Source organism: Enhydra lutris, unplaced genomic scaffold, assembly GCF_002288905.1.
Source record: "Enhydra lutris kenyoni isolate GAN:26980312 unplaced genomic scaffold, ASM228890v2 scaffoldscaffold12, whole genome shotgun sequence".
Classification (NCBI taxonomy): Eukaryota; Metazoa; Chordata; class Mammalia; order Carnivora; family Mustelidae; genus Enhydra; species Enhydra lutris.
In genome coordinates, this window is record NW_019154096.1 from 19,408,867 (window position 1) to 19,426,648 (window position 17,782).

Consider the following 17,782-nt stretch of genomic DNA (forward strand, 5'->3'; position numbering starts at 1 on the left):
GTATTGTCTAAAACATGTCTTCTTTGTAGCAGCTAGGCCCTGCCACCACTGTGCTTGGCTGAGTTCACAAATCTGTTGTAACCTGTAGCTTCCCTGTCACTTCTCTGGCTCTCCTCTCCTGCTAAGCTTTGTTTCCTGGCAGTAATTAAAACCTTCTGCCACTGCCGTAGCTGCTGCTGCTGCTGGAACCACCATAGCCACCTTGGTTTCGTGGTTTGGCGAAGTATTGGCCTCCACCACCATAAGGGCCAGAGCTTCTGCCTCCAAAATTGCCTCCTTTCATGGGTCCAAAATTTGAGGATTGATTGTTGTAATTGCCAAAATCATTATAGCTTCCGCCACCTCCAAAGTTGCTTCCATCATTACCAAATCTGTTATAGCCATCCCCACTGCCACCATATCCACCACCACCTCGACTGCCACCAAAGCCACCTCAACCACTGAAGTTTCCTCTGCGACCAAAGTTGTCATTCCCAGCAAAACCACCTCCACAACCACCACCAAAGTTTCCAGAACCGCTTTGACCTCTTTGGCTGGATGAAGCACTAGCCATCTCTTGCTTAGAGAGCGCTTTCCTTACTTCACAGTTGTGGCCATTCACAGTATGGTATTTTTGAACGACAATCTTGTCTACAGAATCATGGTCATCAAATGTTACAAAAGCAAAACCCCTCTTTTTGCCACTGCCTCGGTCAGTCATGATCTCAATCACTTCGATTTTCCCATACTGTTCGAAATAATCTCTTAGATGATATTCTTCAGTGTCTTTTTTAATGCCACCAACAAAAATCTTTTTCACAGTTAAGTGGGCACCAGGTCTTTGAGAATCTTCTCTTGAGACAGCCCTCTTTGGTTCCACAACTCTTCCATCCACCTTGTGTGGCCTTGCATTCATGGCTGCATCCACCTCCTCCACAGTGGCATATGTGACAAACCCAAAGCCTCTGGAGCGCTTGGTGTTTGGATTTCTCATTACCACACAGTCCGTAAGTGTTCCCCATTGCTCAAAATGGCTCCTCAGACTCTCATCGGTTGTTTCAAAGCTCAGACCTCCGATAAAGAGCTTCCGCAGCTGTTCAGGCTCTTTGGGAGACTCTGACTTAGCCATGAAGGCGGTGGGAGGGGAGACTTTAACGATGCTTACTCAGCAGCGTCCACGGGCCAACTTCTTTTTTTTTTTTTTTTTAAGATTTTATTTATTTATTTGACAGACAGAGATCACTAGTAGGCAGAGAGGCAAGCAGAGGGTTGGGGGAGGCAGGCTCCCCGCTGAGCAGAGCCTGTTGTGGGGCTCGATCCCAGGACCCTGAGATCGTAACCTGAGCTGAAGGCAGAGGCTTTAACCCACTGACCCACCCAGGCACCCCAAAGAGGATGACTTCTGGCAACATAAAGCACAGTCTTTTAGTATCCTGAATTCATTTCGTGATAGTTAAAAGTGGACTTCAGAACTAATACTTTCATAATGTAGCATAAAGAATGTTTAAAAAAAGCAAAAGGAAATTGCACATAGGAACTTTTCATGTTCATCCTCCACCTGATGTTTTTCATGAGTCCTACACTACCTATGATCACCTAATATACCACTTATGTGACGGGTCCGATCATTTGGTAGTAATACATTTTATTTATCAGAGATTTATATTTTAGTATCTGATAGAGAAAGGCACCCAAATTTTCCTTTCTATTTTATTTTCCTCACATTTAGTTGCTATTTAGTTGGTATATTTATTCTTCCAAAAAAAAATGTTAAAATAAATTTTCAGGTCCAAAGTAAAAGGTGTTAAGAAGTGTTCGGTTTTGATGAAGTTCCAAAAGTAACATCACTAATGGAGAAAACACATTAGGCAGATAAAGTTAAAGTACCACCTTTATTATCAGTAAAGGCTAGTGGAAAGCTATGTATTAGATGTTATAAAATAAGGAACTTCCCAAATCTGCGTCCCAGAATTAGATTTACCTAGGCAGTCATTGATGGTGCTGGGAAATGATGAGTGCTGTAAGTCACAGAAAATATGATAGTTAGCTTATTGCAAATCACACATCAGATAGATATTTTTTAGGGGCACACCCATCTCAAAGAAAGACAAAGGGTATATGTGGGGTCTAATCATGCCTATTTCCTTAGCCTAAATGAACTCAGTCAACAGAAAATGTATTCCTTTCATGGGTAAGTGAGATGGTGAATTGATATAGCAGTCATATTAAACTAATGAATATTACCTCCAAATGGAAGGACAAAGGAGCAGTAACTATGGTTTTCCTTCCAGTAATTGAAATAAAAAATAGGAGACAAACCATGACAGACTGTGGACTCTGAGAAACAAACTGAGGGTTTGGGAGGGAATGGGGGTGGGGGGTTCGGTGAGCCTGGTAGTGGGTATTATGGAGGGCATGTATTGGTTGGAGCACTGGGTGTGGTGCAATGAATTTTGGAACCCTGAAAAAAATAAAGTTAAATTAAATTAAAAAGATAGATGTATGCTGTGTTTATATGTTAATTTGAGATGACTTTGAGTATTTCTATCTTGTTTTCCTGCCAATGAATTTATACCTTTTAATTTAGCCAAGTTCTATAAACTTAAAAGTGAACTAAAACATGTTTCTTAAAAGATTTGGGTCTTCCACCTATTTTGATTTTCACTTTTTGACAAATATTGATCATTTTATGATTAACAATGGTTTAGTATTTTTTTGATTCCTCTTGAATCATTTATAATTGTTACTTCCCTAAATATTTCTATTCCTGTTTCATCTTGATATTAAAATCTATTGGCATAGAGTTGCACATAATATTTCCCATAATTCCTTTAATCTCTTCCATATCTAGATGCTATTTACTTTATTCTAATTTTAATTCCTAATGCTTAGACCCTGACACATGGTAGGAACATAATAAATGGGTATTGATTATATTTGCTTTCAGAACTATATTCCAGCATCAGTGAAAGGGAAAGACACAAATTTGATCTATATGCTTTGGCATTGGCTGGGTTCTCATAAAAGAACATAAGATTTCACACTGATTATTTATCCTACATTGTATACCTGTCAAGTACTATTGTTAAAGGCAAAAATAATTTTAGCAACAAGGATATTATATGAGAAAATGGAGTTTAATAATAAAATATTTATGAAACCTACACAAATGTGACCATACAAAAAATTTATTTTGCTGTCTACTTAATGTATTGAAGACAGACCCTGGATACATGTGACATATTTTTCTCTCTACCCTCCATTAAGAATGTTAAGAGAAAAGTCACCCAATATTTTATCTCAAATACACAAGTTGTTTTTTTGGAATCATAAAGTCTGAACTTACTAGGTAAGAGAATACTTTTTCGCATTTCCTCTCCCTTTTTTTTTTTTCCTTTTTGAATCTTTATTTCGTTTTCTATTCCTTCTTATAAATCATAATTTGGTATTCCAGGTGGTAGAAGATCCAGATGGGAAAGGATATATTTAAGGTATTAGAGGGTAAAAAATAGAGGTAGAGAAAGGAAGTAAAGATCTACCACCTGGACAAGAGAGATGGAATTTGCTTCTTCCTGTTGTCTCTCCTGGTTTGTGTGTCATCTTGGTGGAAGTCCCACATCAGCAGTTCTTCCTTAGAGCAGGTCCTTCCCATAGCCAAATCTACTTTGCAGTTTTTCCAACATTCTCAAACCAGCTTCATTGTTCCCACTCTCTGAAAACCAGCACCAGCCAAGCGAGATCTTCTCTTTGGACTTCTGAGTTTCAGCTGTACGGGGTTCTCCTTTCCAATATCTTCTCTTTGTTCCCTCCTTTTGTTCCCATGACCACAGGAATGGTTGTTGCTTCCTGCTGTTGCTACCTCCATGATATATTACATTTCTCTTTATACTCTTTCAGTTACATAAGCAACAATTTTATATGCTAATTATACATTAATAATTCTTCATCTTCAGTTCTTTCTGTTTATATGACCAGTGTGATTTCTATGTTCTTACTGGACCCTGACTGATAGAAATGATCCAGCTGTCAAGAAAATTTGTTTATTATTTTATTTGCCTTAATCATTTAATGAGCCATCCTGCTGTGGAAAGTTATGAGAATTTCAGAATCAGATAAATTAGAGTTCCAGCCAGTCTCTATCATCACCTTACCACTGAATGGGGCGTGGTGATTAGTGGGGTTTGGGGAAAGTTACTTTCACCTTTCTGAACTTCAGTCTTCTCAACTGAAACTAACACCTCCCAAGTTTGTGAGGATTGAATGAGATAATACTTGCAAATCCTGTAAGATGTGCTCAGTAAGTGTTACCATTGATAATTATGAAGTTTGTGATAAAGGCACAGTGATACATTTCAGTGATTCAGAAGTAAAATTTTATTCTTAATTGACCTGTCTTTTTTTAAGACTTGAAATTCTAAAACCTAAACTTATCAAGTGATACATCAAAGTCACAAAATCAATGGCAAATATTGGACTCCTGATTATACCTAGAGACTCCAAAGATGCTCGTACACTAGAATCTTCAAAGTAATATGTCATTTCATTTAAGTTATTCATTCCATAGTGGAATCCTGACAGATAACACTGGTAAATTAAACATTGACTGATGATAACAAAGAGTGTGATATTGTATAGGAAAGTAATGGTTGATAATGACATTGATTTAAAAATAATAAGAACATTTTAATAATAAGAAAAAAGAGCCAGGGGGAAATTTGCATTAATCTTTAATGTCCAAATAATTCCTTCATCAGAGAAGCAGTAGGATACATTGTTTAGATTATGGACTTGGCATGAGACTGCCTAGGCTCAAATCTAGACAATACTTTTGCTAGCTCTGTGAACATTTGACTTCATGTTTCCATTCCTTCATTTATCAAATAAGGATAATAATTCCTAACACATAGATGCAAATAAGCTATTACATATAAAGCACTTAGAACATTGCTTTTCTTTTTTTCTTTTTAAATTTTTATTTATTTGACAAAGAGAGAGAAAGTGCTAGCACACAAGCAAGGAGAGTGGCAGACAGAGGGAGAGAGAGAAGCAGGCTCCCCGCTGAGCAGGGAACCCAGTAGATGTGGGGCTGGATCCTAAGATCCTGGGATCCCACCTGAGCTGAAAGTAGACACTGAACTGACTGAGCCACCCAAGTACCCTTGCTTTTCACATTGAGAAAAAAAAAAAAAAGTTTTCATTTTACCAAACTTAGCATTCACAAAGCAATAGGTTACAAGGAAAATGTCACTTTCTGGCCCTTTTTTAGTGCTATCGAAAATGTAGCTTTAATTTACAAGGAACTTCAAGTAATTACTTTGACTACATGTAATTTATAAAACACAAGGCACTACCTGAAAGGCAATTGCTGCTTTCCTACCATCTCCTGGCATCTCACTATAATAATTCTGAATTATATGGGATTGTAATTATATGTGACATTTTCATCAATACCTAAATATTGTGCTATAATTAAAACAGATATTCCGGCCAAAATAGAGGATGAGGAATTAGCTGTTCCATTAACTGGGCCTGGTGCAAACTATTTTTTATTCCCCTTTTTTTGAAATTTCCTATGTGATACCCCTTGGCTAAGAAGTAATCATTCCTCATAAACAGGACATTGATCATAAATATGTTCCAATCTTGAGGAAAACAATACAAATGGAAACTTAGTAAATGGTGAGCTACATCATGAGGAAAATGCATCCATTGCTTTGGCCACCAAAAATGAATTTGAACTGAATACTGACTTCTCTTCGGAAAAGATGGTTTATCTTAGCTTAATCACAAAAAGGAAGACAGTGATAAAAGAGGAGAAAAAAAGAGCTGAGATGAGTTTTTCCAGAGCACAGAAGTAGGTAAAGTTGATTGATAGCTAGTGTTACTCTCAGTGTAAGGCTCCATCAATATAATTAAATTAAAAGTGAAGAGTTGGTTTGGAATTTTCTCTTCCGTCCTCAAAATCACAAGGGAGTCCGTTAACAAAGCTGCTTTCTTACACACAAGAAAGTTCAAGGGAATTGAAGCAAGTAAGGCCAGAATCATGAGACTGTCTGGCTCCATTGTCTTCATTATATTTCATCAATTCTCTGATATAAAGCATGTGAGTAACAATAGAAAGGCCACATTTCACATGAATAAGAACTTAGTGTCTTTATCTGGGTTCAGATTTAACTAAAGAAACTTACATGTCAGTTAGAAATTAAACTTCCTGTATTCCGGCAAAAAACATCAATTGAGCATTTACTGTGTTCTAGGCTAGGTGCTATGGGTAAAGAATAAGACAAGATCTTCAGAAAATTTATACATTTTAAGATTAGGCCAGTTGGAATTTCTTAGAAATAATGAGTTTCTGCCCTTGGGTACAATAAAACTATCTGTTAGAAGAGCAGAGCAAGGGAATAAATCAAAATAGAAATAATGGGGAAAACTTACAAATATTCACTATCATGAGTGTTAGTCATGTAGTGGAAGTTTCAAAAAAGTAATGTCATTTTTGGATACATTTAGGTATCAGGAGTAAATGGATAATAGTCATCTCATTGTATGGTAGGCAGTGAGGACATATCCATGTTATCCATCCAATTCTAGGAACAAATATACAATTTATATAATTGCAACCATCAAAAAAGAAAAAAATAAGGGACTTATGAGTGGTAAAAATGAGTGCTGTAATATTCTTGGCCTATGTGGAAGAAGAGTTAAATTTCATCAGCTCTGGAAGGCAGGCAAGGAAAAATGGGGAAAAGTTACAGGTAGTATTTGATGTTGAGCTTAAATACACTGTTCAGAATTAAGGTCACACTCCCAGTTATTGGGAGTGATGATGGCTTTTTGATAACTGTCCTCAGTTAAAGAGAGTCTGTTCATTCAAGGTCATGTCCCCTCCTCAGAGACAGGTCAAATCCAATGGCTGGTAGATGATGGGGAGTTGAACCCTCCTATCTTCCTATACTCAAGGCAGAGCAACTTAAAAAGGCCAACTCCAGACCTCCATAAGAGATCAACTGCATCCTTATCACCACAGTTAAACTGCCCCCTCCACCAATCCTACTTCCTTTACTTTCCCAGATGTGTTGGTTTAGGGGGCATTTTGCCATGAATCTACACATGAATCTCCATCTTAAAGTCTATTTCTGAATCCAGCTTAAGACAGAGAGAGATCTGGGATCGACATTAGGAAGAGATTTCTCACAAGTAGAATTGCCTTACAACAAATAGTCTAGATTGCTTCTAGAGGCTTTGTGTTCTCCATATTTGGAGATAGTCAACCAGAGACGAGATGACCATGAATTAGAATTGGTGAAAAGAGAGTACTTGCTTCATGAGGAATTGGAGTAAGTCATTTAAAAAAAGTACCTTTGGCTCTGATTGTGTAATATGATTTTAAAATAATAGAGTCACTGTCTTTATAAAATCTATGTTAATGATATTTCTTATACTTAGCCCCAGGTCACCACTAAGGAAGATAATTCTTTACATTCTTGGGTTCCCACTCGACTCCTGGAAAAATGTGTAATTTATAGTCTGGCCCAAGTTTCTCTAAACTCACAGCATAATGCAACAGAAAGAAGATTAAAAATATAAGGGAAAAAAAACCCAACAATAAGGAAACAACCTGATTAATAAATAGGCCAAAGATTTTAAAAACTGGCACTTCACCAAATAAGATATCCAGCTGAAAATTAAGCATATGAAAAGATGCTCCACATTAAATGTCATCAGAGAATTGCAAATGAAAACAATGAGGTACCGCTACATACCTAGTAGAATGGCCAAAAATTCAAAACACTGACCATACCAAATGATCACAGGGATGTGAAGCAATAGTAAGTCTCGTATTAATAGTGGGCATGCAAACTGTTACAAACACTTTGGATGACGGTGTGGCAGTTTCTTCATTTTTTTTTTTTAAGATTTTATTTATTTGACAGAGAGAAAGGGAGAACATAAGCAGGGGGGAGCGGCAGGCAGAGAGGGAGAGGGAGAAGCAGACCTCCTACTGAGCAAGGAGCCCAATATGGGGCTTGATCTCAGGACTCTGGGATCTTGACCTGAGTCGGAGGCAGCCGCCTAACTGACTGAGCCACCAAGGTGCCCCTGGGAGTTTCTTTAAAAAACGGAACATTCTCTTATTATTTTAATCTGGTAATTGTGTTTCTTGATATTTATCCAAAGAAGTAGAGAACTTAGGTCTACGAAAAGCCCTGCAGTTTTATTTATAATTACCCAAACTTGGAAACAACCGAGGTGTCCTTCATTAGGTGAATTAATAAATAAACTGTGAAACATCCAGACAATGGAATATTACTCAGTGCTAAAAAGAAATGAGCTCTTAAACCATGAAAAGACATGGAGGAACCTTAAGTGCATATATCTAAGTGAAAGAAGCCAATATAAAAAAGCTACAGACTGTACAATTCCAACTATATAGCATTCTGAAAAACACAAAACTATGGAGACAATAAAAAGATCAATGATGGGCGCCTGGGTGGCTCAGTTGGTTGAGCGACTGCCTTCGGCTCAGGTCATGATCCCGGACTTCCAGGATCGAGACCCGCATCGGGCTCCCAGCTCCTTGGGGAGTCTGCTTCTCCCTCTGACCTTCTCCTCTCTCATGCTCTCTCTCACTCAGTCTCTCTCAAATAAATAAATAAAATCTTTAAAAAAAAAAAAAGGTCAGTGATTTCCAGCAGTTGTGGGAGGGATGGGTAGGCTAAGCACAGAGAATTGTAAGGTAAGGGCAGGAAAATACTCCAATGCTACTGTAATGGTGGATACATGTCATTATACATTTGCCCAATGTGTAGAATGTACAGCACCAAGATGAACTCTAATGTAAAGTATGGACTTCAGTTGATAATAATGTGTCAATGTAGATTCCTCAGTTGTAATAAGTTTACCACTCTGGTGGGGTATGTTGATAATCGGGGAGGTTATTTATATGTGTGTGGTGCTTCTCTGCTGCTTATCTTTTAAGATACTGCTGATTTAATGGCAGTCACAGTATTTGGGGCAGATCTGGGTGCTGTATGGAGTCTTTTGCAGAATCATAGCAATGGTTTCTAAAAAAAATGAAATAATGTCATAGTCATATGCTTTGCTCAGTTGTTTTTGTTTTTCTTTTGTTGTTGTTCTGCTATTGCTTCTCTTAGAGGCTGAAGCCTTGATTAGGGAACACAGTTCAATAGGTTATAGGGACATTTTCTATATGCCCCACTAATCCCTGAAGTTGAGCATTCACAAACAGCTCCATCATCAAGTTCCAAGGACCTTTGGGAGATGAAGCCCCCTTATGTCTTGAAGTCACAAGTACAGTTACTCTTTCTAATATATTAGAAAAAATATAAATATTAAATATTAGTATTAAAATATATCTGACCCACATTGGAAGCCCCAAGAGTTCCTTCTAGCTAGTTGTCTGAGGAGGAAATTGTTGAAATCTCATTGGCACATAGCTTTACACAACATTTTGGTGCCTGCTCAGTGAGAGAAGAGAAAAACAGTCAAGGCCCATACATTCCTCCCTCCCTAAATGTAATCATACTAATAACTGATTTTAAAAAATTATCTGTCTTTGTCTACCAGAATGTGGAAAGGAATTTTATCTGTGGTATCTTTTTTTAAAAACATTTTTATATATTTATTTGAGAGATAGAGAGAGGGTACAAGTAGTCAGAGTGGCAGGCAGGGAAAAAAGGAAAAGCAGGATCTCCACTGAGCAGGGAGCCCAATATGGGGCTCAATCCCAACACACTGGAATCATGATCTGAGCCAAAGGCTGACACTTAACTGACTGAGCCACCCAGGTGCCGCTTATTTGTGCTATCTACAGTGTCTAAAGCAAAGTATTGTACAGAGTAGGTATGAAAAAAACAGCTATTGAGTGAATGAATAAATGATGCATATTTGGATTAAAGAAAAATATATCAAAAAGGATGAGGGTGAAATGAATGAGGAGGTGAGTTAAAAAATAAATGATGAGAAAATATATAGTAGGAAAAAATATAGTAATGTGTAAAAAAACACTCTTGAAGGTACCAGATGTTATGGGGGCTGATGCTATGAACCCTATATTCTCTATTCCAGCATCTGTCTGCTCTTGAAATAACTTTTAGTCTAGCACTGAGTTGATAGGAAAAGCAGTTGCACTGGTTTTTGCAAGAAATGAACTGTTTGCATATCTAATTCTTGTAATAAAAAATATATAATGGATTTATGCAAAAATAGATATAGTTGGTTATGAAATGATATGTTATCTTGTAATTACTACATCCTGTGGATAGGCTGCATATAAGAAATGTAATTGCAATGAGATACAGACAGTGATATTACTTCTTTCTTGTTCAGCATTGCCTTTGAAGATATGTATGAATTGCTAACAAATGACTGACTCTGGACTTGAACAATGAAAGCCAGAATGAACAACATACCCAAGCAAGTCATGCTGATTGGGTACAGCTATTCCATTTTCTCTTGATCACTCTACTGTGTAATTAATGGATAGGGTTCCTAAAGCATGGAGCATAAAAACAGAAAATATTTTACAAGTCTCCTAGGTTTGCATGGTCTCTCACTTTTCAGAAAAATAAAGATAAAACAAAACAAAATGCTCCATGTAAATGTCTTAATTAAAGAAATAGAATTGATGTTTTAAAAAAAAATCTAATTTTATTCCATAATAGAATACGATTTGGCAAATGGCTAAAGCTTTTGCATTTTTCAAATAATCATTTAAATATGGGACTATGGTTGCCATATTAATTACTCTATAATGGAAGAAACAAACACAAAAATGGTGATGAAAACAATAATAAACAGACATTTTCTTCTATCTCTTCATCCAGAGTGCTTGCTGGGGATAAAGTCTCAAATCCAAAGCAGATATATATATCCAGCTCTATGTATGTACCCAGCTATATGTGATGTTTTAAAGCTGTGAAAATTACATCTGCCACCCTATCCATTCAATGACCGAGATATTGTTGATTATTGCATAAAGCTGACCTTGCCTGAGACTCTCCCAGCTTGGACAAGTCTTTGTAAGTTTTTGCACTCCGTGCCATATTTGAAATGTCAAACTTTCAAGTAATTATAAAGATAATTGGAGAAAAATTCACTGATATTTAAGATCATCACCAGGCAAATATATTTACAAATTTTCCAATTTAGAGAAAATAAAATAACATTTGTATTTCTCAGAACATTTTTTAAGTTCTTCTATAGTTGTTTTTAGTTCTTAGACAAGCCAAAGACCCTATACTTTTTACTGTAACAGGCCAACTGTATGAAGAGGACTTGACAGTGCCCTTTTCTTAGAGGAATGTTTACAGTACTATTTATGGAGATGAAATCATATATGCTATTTCTATTTGAAGATTTGCTTGAATTGCAAGTACAGTGAAGTAGAAGCTTTGTTCTGTGTTTCTCAAGGATAAGATGTCTAAGTTTTCTTATTTAGTTTCTGAAATTGAAATATGTCTTTCAATCAGTATCTATTTACCTTTAATGTGGTTGAAGTTGTTTTTATGTAAAAACTATTATTAAATCAATAGTGTCTTTTATAATTGAATGTATTTTAGAATCAAGAAAATGTGGTGTATAGATACAGGCCAAAAATGCACTTCATATAATTGGATGAATAACCTGAAATGTCTTTTCATTCGAACAACTACTTTTAGTTCTGCACTGAAGATCAGTTCTTGACATAGAAGCCATATAGGGGAGTCAGAAAATCTGTGGGAATTTTACTTTCTCTTTTACTAGTGGTTGAACTTGATGGAGGAGAGGCTAGCCCATTAATATTTACACCGCTTGTCCAAAATCAGACCCCATATCCTCATTTCATCTGCATTAAATCCTAACTTTATTTTTGATAAATAAAAAATGAAGTGGGGGCGCCTGGGTGGCTCAGTGGGTTAAGCCGCTGCCTTCGGCTCAGGTCATGATCTCAGGGTCCTGGGATCGAGTCCCGCATCGGGCTCTCTGCTCAGCAGGGAGCCTGCTTCCCTCTCTCTCTCTCTGCCTGCCTCTCTGTCTACTTGTGATCTCTGTCTGTCAAATAAATAAATAAAATCTTAAAAAAAAAATGAAGTGGCATTTTCCCATTTTGTCTAAATTAATGACTTTGTAATATTAATCTTAAGTACCTCTGATTTCAAAATAAATGATATACATGATCTTCCTCATATCTGTACATCAGCTTTTCTGAAGAACTATCATTGGCATATCTATAAACTTTTAAAATCTGAAGTTAAGCTGGGTGGCAATGACTCCCTCCAAGCTTTGGTCTCTCACAATGTAACCTTTGCTTGGCTCTCTTAAGGCAAGACCTAGTCCTTCTTGAGCTTAGTGTGATGTAAGCATATGTTTAAGTAAGATGTTAATGATAAATATTAAAAGCCTATAAGTTTATTCCTTTACCAGGATCCCAAAGGCTGACAGTTAAATACATAATCTCTCTCCACCATTCCCAGAAAACAGTATATTGGAGAAATCTCCATTTGGGAACCTGATGAATCTTTTAAAAGGGATTAAAAGATTAAAAAACACTTTTAAAAAAGTGATATTGAGGGTTTCTTAATGAAATGGACAATCAGGACCTGTTAGAATGTTGCTTTATAGGTACAAAACGTGCCTATACAAACTGAAATGTAAATGAATAACCAGTGGCTACTGAGTTGAAGAAATTTGTCAAAAATAAAATTCAGAGACCTAAACAAAGAAGAAAAAGAAAAGCAGCAAAGAAAGAGGTTACAGAGGAAGAAGAATTTCCAACTGGATAAGCCCCATTTCAGTGTCCTATAAAAAAGATTAATATAGACCTAAAACAAGGAATTTATTTATAAAATTTCAAAACACTAGAGAAAGAACTACCTAAAATTTCTGAAAAGGGAAAGTGAAATGTTCAAGAAAAAGAATAGCTTAAAATTCTCACTAGCAAAACTGGAATCCAGAAGTCAATTAAAATGCTTTTTCAAGATTTCAAGACAAACTCATTTCTAATTAAAATGTTTTACCCAGCCAATTTTCATAAAGTCAATTAAACATGAGATAGAAAGTAGATCATTTGTAGACATGCAAGAACTCAACGAATTTACCTCATATACACCTTCCTCTGGAAGCAAATGAATATTCTTTATAAAAAGTTGCAATAACCCAGAGAGACTCAAGCTCTTCAGGAGCTAGAATGCAGCACTAAAAAAAGGTGAAATGATTTATATGTGTGTGTATGTGTGTGTGTATATCTCAAAGTGAAATTGATCAGCCTGCCTCTAGAGAAACCTGGCCAGATTAAAGCCAGTCAGGAAGCTCCATTGGATTTTTCTCCAGTAAAAAACATGGAATTGATTGAAGAGAATGAGTTTGACAATTTTGAAAGGAATTTCATTTATTTATCTAATTAATTAATTAATTTTTGTAAATGTATTTTGAGAATAAGTTTTTTTTTTTTAATTTACTTATTTATTTGAGAGAGAGAGACAATGAGCAGGAGGGGCAGAGGGACAGAGAGAATCTCAAGCCAACTGCACGTTGAGCATGGAGCCCAATATTGGGGCTCCATCTCATGACCCTCATATAACGCTGTGGACCAAAACCACAAGTTGATCACTTAATAGACTGAACCATCCAGGTGTTTCTGGAAGGAATTTTATAAAACTGAGGAAACATTAGTGGAGATTTGACAATAAATAGATGGAAAATAAATGTACAAAATAAGAATTACTATCTTGAGGCTAAAAAAATGTGGAGGAAAGGAAAAGCAATTATAGTATAATGCTTTACATGTTTTGGATATGACTAATGTTGACATAGCCATATTAATGTACACATTGAATACTGATCCAGCCGAATTTAATAAACAAATATCTTTTGTGGATGAAATGTTTTTGTGTATTTTGTGGAATAAGAGGTTGAAGGAGAGCTCAATTCTCATCTTCTAAAATAAAAGATCAAAAGATCAGTCCTAACTGAAGAAGAAAGAAATAGAAGAGATAGAAGAAGGAAGGAAGGGAGGGAGAGAGGGAGAGAGAGAGAGTGAGAGAGAGAGAGAGAGAGAAAAGAAAGAAAAGAAAGGAAGAGAAAAAGAAAGAAAGAAAGAAAGAAAGGAAGGAAGAAAGGAAGGAAGAAAGAAAGAAAGGAAGGGAGGAAGAAAGAAAGAAAATGCTCATTATTTAGGTATATTTCATTAAAAAATGAAATAATTTATTGGAAAAAATTGAAAATTGTTGCCTCTATGGAATCGGAAATGGAGAAGGGATTGTGAAATGCCTTTCTTCTTCTTCTGCTTCTGCTTTGCTTTTTTTCTATTGTTAACAAGCCTTGTAAAACAATTAGATTCTATAAATATATGGCAATAAATATAAAACTAAAATACTAATTAAATCTATAATAAAACTTCTAATAACACATATTTTTATTTGCCTTGTTGTTAAGACTCTTCTACTCATCCTATTTCCATTTAGTGATCATGGTTTTTTTTTTTTAAGATTTTATTTATTTGATAGAGATTACAAGTAGTCAGAGAGGCAGGCAGAGAGAGAGAGAGAGAGAGAGGAGGAAGCAGGCTCCCCGCTGAGCAGAGAGCCCGATGTGGGGCTCGATCCCAGGACCCTGAGATCATGACCTGAGCTGAAGGCAGAGGCTTTAACCCACTGAGCCACCCAAGCGCCCTAGTGATCATGGTTTTATACCCTGCTTTGAATTTGTACAGTTAGGATTAGGTTTGTCTTTAGGTGACAGAAAACCTAAAGTAATCACTAGTTAAGCAAGAAGTGAACTTTTATTTAAACTAAATTCAGCACTGGGGCGCCCAGGTGGGTCAGTCCTTAAGCATCTACTTTTGGCTCAGGTCCTGATACTGGAGTCCTGGGATTGCTCCCTGTAAGACTCCCTGCTCACCAGGGCTTCTGCTTCTCTTTCTCCCTCTGCCCCTCCCCCTGCTGGTGCACAAGCACTCTCTCTTTCTCTCAAATAAATAAATAAAATCTTAAAAACAAAAACAAAAACTAAATTCAAGACCTCATACTATCCAATCAACATGATTCAAAGTAGCAAAGGATTTGTGCCAGCTTATTCTTACAGGTGTGTCCTTGAAGTAACATAACACATCAGCTTAAGCTACATTGCCCCAGACGTCCTCACATGGTCTCACCTGGTTGGTAGGGAGCCTAGAAATAGATTCCTTTTGCCTATTACATACTGCACTGAATAAAACTGCGGTTGTTTTACTATAAAGACAATGGATAATGGGTTAGGTAACAAGTAGTCTGTCACATATTGTGCTTCTATTTTAAGTTACTTGAATTCTTTCTTCTATAAATTCAATACTTTATAAATCTCTTTGTATAAAAACAAGAAGCCAAAATTTTAAAATACTACATAGTGGCACTGATATTTTGCTCTTTGGAATCCAGCAGTCACACAATTGATCGTCAGAATGTGATGGGAGTTGTACACATCACATTTTCCTTGGCTTCCTAAAAGATGAGAGCAAAATGCCAAACTTACTTTCTTACTGGTATAGTGACTCTCAAATAGGTTGAGAATATATAATTATCACAGAATAACCTGGTAGAAGTTGCTCATTCTTTTATCCCATTTTGCTTAACACATTGCTGATTAAATGAAACAATACTCCAATAATGAACATACTAATATTATTTTATATAATAAAAATATGTATTCTCTTTTCACTCTCAACAAATTCCATCCTGGGGTACCTGGATGGCTCAGTCAGTTAAGTGTCTGCCTTTGACTCAGGTCATGATCTCAGGGTCCTGGGATCAAGCATATGTATAACCCTCTACTCAGTGGGGTGTCTGCTTCTCCCTCTCCCTCTGTGCTCTCTTGCTCTCTCTCGAATAAATAAATAAAATCTTAAAACAAACAAAAAACCCTCCCCAAATTCCGCCCTTTGATAAAGGGGCTTTGAGTTAAAATATCTTTCACAAACACTATTTAGATATATTATACTGATCCCTGATTTATTTCATTTTGTTTCTGGTACACATAACTTAATGTGGTCCTCACAATTACTTTTCATCTTTTTAATATAGCTGAATAAAAATTTGTTTCTGGAAGCTACATTATGTGAACTAGTAGAAACATCAATCATTGTGACTTAAGAGATCAAAGTTACTGAGAATTCATATGAAATGAAGTATGAGAGGAAATAAAAACAATAATTTTTGTATAAACTGTAGTAAAATACACATAATATAAAATTTGCCTTTTTACCATTTTTTAATATTTGACACAGAGATAGAGAGTACAAGTAGGCAAAGCAGGAGGCAGAGGGAGAGGGAGAAGCAGGCTCCCCACTGAGCAGGGAGCCATATGTGGGGTTCAATTCCAGGACCCTGGGATCATTTCCTGAGCCGAAGGCTGTGCTGCTTAACTGACTAAGCTACCCATGCGCCCCACCTTTTTACCATTTTTAAGAGCATAGTTCCATCATGTCATGTATATTTACTTTAGTTTTTCATTTCACAAAGCAGAAAATCTCTACCCATTAAACAACTCCTCATTTCTCCTTCCTCCCAGACCTCGGCAGCCACCATTCCATTTTCCGTTTCTATCAGTTTAACTACTCTAGATGTATAAATGAAACCATACAGTATTTATATTTCATGATTGGCTTATTTCACTTGATGTTCTCAAAGTTAATCCATTGCTTTAAGTATTACAGTCAGGACTCTGTTATTACAGCTTTATTTTTTTTTTTCTTTTTGGTAACATGCTTTATCTGAAAAAATAATTCTATATGTAAATTTAGCTCCTGACAGCAAATACTCTCAAGCAATTAATTTGCTGAAATAATGAGGTAGGTATAACAAACAACATAGCTTTTCCATCTCTTTTTCCTTGCTAATTTACAGCATTTATTTTGTTTTCTTTTATCACAAAACAGATATTTAAGGCATAATTGATATATAAAGAACTACACATATTTAATGTATATAATTTGATGAGTTTGTACATAAACAAACAATTATAATATCATTACTGCAATGAAGGTAATAAACATATTAAATACCCCCCAAAGTTTCTTTGTGTCCCTTTGTTCTTGTGTTGATTTTTTTGTGGTAAAAACAGTTAACGTTAAATCTGTCCTCTTAAGAACTTTTTAAGTGCAATGTACTGTACTGTTAGCTATAGATGCTATGCTGTACATAGACCGATTTTATTTATTAATCTGTCATAATCTTAGATTGTGTCCGTATCTTGGCAATTGTGGCTGATGCTGCAATGAAGATAGGGGCACATATATTTCTTCAAGATCTTGATTTTAAATCATCTGAATATATACTCAAGAGAGAGGGTTACTGGCTCATATGGTAGTTCTATTTTTTAATTTAAATTGAATCATGTTATTATTATTGTTATTTTAATATTGAGTCTTAAGAGTTCTTTATATATTTTGGAAACTAACTTCTTATCCAATAGAGTGTTTGCAAATATTTTCTCCCAATCCATAAATTGACTTTTGATTTTTTATATTGTTTCCTTTGCTATACAAAGTCATTTTAATTTGATATAGTCCCTCTTGTTTACTTCTGCTTGTTTTTCTTTTGCTTTTGGTGTAATATCCAAGAAATCCCTGCCAAGACCAATGTCAAAAAGCTTTTCCCCCATATTTGCATGCAGAAAAAAACTGCTAGGACTAATAAACAATTTCAATAAAGTTATTGGATACAAAATCAACAAAGATCTATTGTGTTTCTATACACTATGATAGGCCATCTGGAAAGGAAATTAAGAAAACAATCCCAATTACAATTGTATCAAAAAGAATAAAATA

At 35.9% G+C, this 17,782-nt stretch overlaps 1 pseudogene; it reads right to left on the bottom strand.

The window, feature by feature from the left end:
• Positions 1-32: 32 nt before the first annotated feature.
• LOC111145144 lies at positions 33-1,108 on the bottom strand (annotated as a pseudogene).
• Positions 1,109-17,782: the final 16,674 nt, after the last annotated feature.